The sequence below is a fragment of the Phaethon lepturus genome, unplaced genomic scaffold (genome assembly GCF_000687285.1).
Source record: "Phaethon lepturus isolate BGI_N335 unplaced genomic scaffold, ASM68728v1 scaffold47725, whole genome shotgun sequence".
NCBI lineage: Eukaryota > Metazoa > Chordata > Aves > Phaethontiformes > Phaethontidae > Phaethon > Phaethon lepturus.
This window is the reverse complement of record NW_010542118.1, coordinates 19,169-22,882: the sequence shown is the minus strand read 5'-3', so window position 1 is coordinate 22,882 and position 3,714 is coordinate 19,169. Positions and strand designations below refer to the sequence as shown.

The 3,714-nt window shown below is 56.7% G+C and overlaps 1 long non-coding RNA gene across 1 annotated transcript in view; it reads left to right on the top strand.

Moving 5' to 3' along the window:
- Positions 1–1,479: 1,479 nt before the first annotated feature.
- LOC104621441 overlaps positions 1,480–3,714 on the top strand; it is a 19,042-nt gene continuing 16,807 nt past the window's right edge. Inside the window, exon 1 of the long non-coding RNA XR_738041.1 lies at positions 1,480–1,544. This is a non-coding gene — a long non-coding RNA (uncharacterized LOC104621441). The remainder of the gene's footprint in view (positions 1,545–3,714) is intronic.

Below are 3,714 nucleotides of genomic sequence, written 5' to 3'. Positions count from 1 at the left end.
CCTCTAAGCCATCCAAGCAGAAAAACGTTGCGCGGCAGCGAGCTACCAGCTGCCACGAGCGGGGCTTCCCAGCACGGCCACGGCACGTTGCTCTCGCGTGCCAGCCTGGCATCCCCGCTGCTCCCTCTCTGCTCCCGTCAAATGTTTCTGCCCCTGGGTTGGAGCAGAGGTGTTTTCCTTGCTTGGAGGTTTGGCACCCAAATTTCCTACTTGCTTCCACTGTTAAGTGCTCAGTTCCTAACACCTGGGCAGGGAGCAGGCTAAAATATCCCTTCTTGTGCCAGCCTCTGGAGGGTTGGGTCTCCCTGGAGGCATCCCAGCGCTCAGCGAGAGATGGATGTGATGGGGAATCGCTGCCCCAGGCTCATGGCCGAGTTCCTGGGGCCAGGGCTGAGCATCCCCTCCCTGCACCCTCCCCGGGGCCGCTCCTTTGGGTGCGTCCCCGCTCCCAGCGTCCCCGGGGAAGCCCAGGTGTCCGTCGGGAAGTGCCCACGTTTGGAAGCGTGTCCCAAAATAGCGGTGGCTGCAGGGGGCGGGTGTCTCGGCCGCGCGTCCTTCTGGGGAGCCCCAGCGCGGGGTGGCGAGAAGAAGCCAAATGGCTGTGAATAATGCGCATTCCTCACCGATGACAAACTAACCTAGTTCTGGGTTAGGGCTGCATACCGAGCTCCAGCAGTCTATCTAAAGCCATGCACTGCAAAGCCAGCGCTCGGCTCTGCACAGGAGCCTTCTCAGATCGTCTTCATTTCCCTCAGGTCTCCTTCACCCCGACTTTTCCTGTCTCCCCCTCGATAGCGTGGTGGCTCGCTGGGCTCCCTCCAGCCTCCTTCCCCTCCCTCCCCTCTGCTTTGCCCTTTGCACGCCAGCCCCATTACTTCAAAAGGGATGCACAGGGCCGGGGGAGATGCAGGAGGATGCGCGCTCCAGGGTGCTGTTGACCTCCAGGCTCAGCTCGCAGGGGTCTGCAGCCAGGGTGCTGGGTGCTGTGCTTTGCTGGGGACCTGCCTTTTCCTAGTGCCGAGATGGTCCAGCCAAGCCTGGCCTGGGGGCACACAGGAGAAGTCCCTGCGGTTTGAGGCTCGGTCCCTGGCACATCCCTGGGCAGGGTGGGGGGCACAGGGGGTGCTAGTGGGAGGTCCCAGCCTGGGAGGGTGCTCAGGCACAAGGCTCTGCCTGCGGACACCGGGATAACGGGTTCTTCTTAGCAACCTTAATATCCCCTCGATTATGGGGAGGCACGTGCGGTTGGCAGCCTTTGGGCAGGAGTGCAGTAAGCAAGGCCAAATCCCCCCCACTGACTAGTCAGAGCAAAGCAGACTAACAAACCTCGCTCGTTAGCGAGCATCCTTTTGGCCTCCCTGAAGGAGGCAGGGAAGCCCCAGTCTCTGCCTCCCTGCCCTGCGGGCTCTGGTGCCCTGGCCAAACAGGGGTTATTTAGCACAACACCACCTCCTCACAGCTCCTCTGTTTTTAACTCCTCCAGGAGGAAGATCTGGACTCAGAAAATGAGAAGCTGGTGGTGAGAGAGCCGGAGGATGAGGATGGTGAGTGCCGAGCAAGCCAGCACCCTGCGGTCTGAGGGGTTGAAGCCCTGAGTGCCTGGGGATGGTCTCCTTCCCCTGGGAAACGTAGAGGAAATTCCTACCCCGGCAGCAGTCCCTGTTTGCTTCCCCAAATGCCCTTGGGCTGTTTGCCATGGGGTAGCTTTGTGATGAAGCTGCCCCAAAAGCTCCTTGCTCACATCCAGGATGATCTCCAGGGGCTTTAGTCAGAGCTGTGTTTAACTGATTAGCCAATTAGTTGATTGGAAAATGATTAATTGACTGATTGGGGTGACAACTGCTGTGCTCCTAAGAAAATGAAACAGATGGTGCCAAGCAAGAGTGTGTGTCTAAAAGGGGACATTGCTGGGGAGCATCCCGAGCCCCTGCCCGGGGTGGCTGTGGGCAGCCAGGGCAGGAGGAGACCTCGGGGTCTTCCCCCTTCCCTGCCCCACTTTCCGCTTGCCCTTTTTAAGGCACTGTGTGACAATCCCCTGGCTCGGGAGGATTATGCCTAATGCCACAGAGAATCAAATTTTAATCCTGGTGCCATGCCCATGAGGTGGGGGAAGCACCTTTGGAGACGGGGCTCCCAGAAGACCCTTCTGCCACCCCGTTAGGCTTCCTCGCAGCACTGGTGATCGGGGATGTTACTGTGCAGGACTGCGGGAGTCTTGGTTTCAGGAATGATGGACATATCCTGCCAAATGGACGCTCAGTAATGCTGCTCTGCCAAGGTCTGCCTCCTTTGGTTCAGCTCGGTTTCAGGGCTGCTCCCGCACCGCTGTGCATCACCCCGAAGTGGCTGTGGCTCAGGAGCAGGTGGAGATGACAGTCCCTGGCCGTGGGTCGTCACTAGCCCAGCATCCTTCTTAAGCATCTCCTGCATACAGCCACTGAGTCCCTTCCTGAATTATTTACACCATTTCTGAGGTGTTTTATGACGGGACTGGGTAAAGCTCAGCCTGAGGAGTAGGAGGCGAGCAGTGTGCAGCTGGGAATAATGGCGGTGCCCTGGCTTTGCTGGGGAGTAACCTTGCTCCTTCCTTCACCATCTCTCCAGTGTGTCACTTGCTCCTGGCCCAACTCAAGCCACTGAGCTGCTGCCCGGCAAGCCCGCGAGCAGAGATCCCCCTCAGGCTCACGGGGCTGGCATGGGCAGTTTGTCACCAGCCCAGGATGCCACCACGGTGGCCAAAACCACCGGAACAGCCTTCACCCCGCTTCGGGCACAAGGCTCGTGGGGGGCTGGCAGGGAGGAGGCAGGTACTTGCTGCATGCACGGGGCGTGCCGGAGCGAGCGTGTTCGGAGCAGAGGTGCACTCGAGGGGCTGCTTTCACCCTGAGGCTCTGACTTGCCTTTCACGCGGGGGTCCCCAAGGTCTGTGTGAGCTCTGGCAGCAGCTGAGTGCATGCGTGAGCTTGGGGTTGGAGAAATCACGAAATCACCCGTCACAAAGCTGGCAACATGAGGACAGAGAGATAAACACAAGCGTTTTCTTTAATATGAACTCTTGGAGGCTCTGTATAAGTAGGTCACCTCACATTTCTGTAATGTTTTCGCTGTCCATGTGAAAACTCGGCCTCCCCTTTTCCATGTGTTTCCTGAAGTTTGTTTTTAGTCTGCAAAGAAAGTTCCTGAGCTCAGAAAACATCCACTGGTTTCCAAAGCCACACACTGGCTCATTTTTAACCACAAGATGTGGGCAGGGAGATGGGTAACCTCCTCGCTTCCCTCTTCCCTTATTCTTTTCTGGCGGGATGGCAATTAAACTGCCCTTTTTGGGACAGGCAAAATCCCAAATCTCAATTTACTTGGCAGAAAACCATGTGAGGGAAATGATCTTAATTGTCCTTGAAATCAGGCGAGCTATACAAAGGTAATGGAATGGCTCCTGCTCTGCATCAGGGTAAGAAACAGGATGTTACACCCTCTTTTTTTTTTTTTTTTTTTTAATTTCTTTCTCTTAATATCTCCCAAAGCAGCAGCCAGCTGAATTTTCTTTCCATGCACTTTTATGGCCACCCAAAGGGCTGATAAGCCACAGCATTACTGCTTGTTTCCAGCTGGCCAGACTTGTTTGTCTGCCGGTTCGGAGGGTTTTCCCACCAAGGGAAGTGGGATATGGCCAAGCTGAATGTTTGGGGCTGCGGGACCGGAGCATCAGGGTGC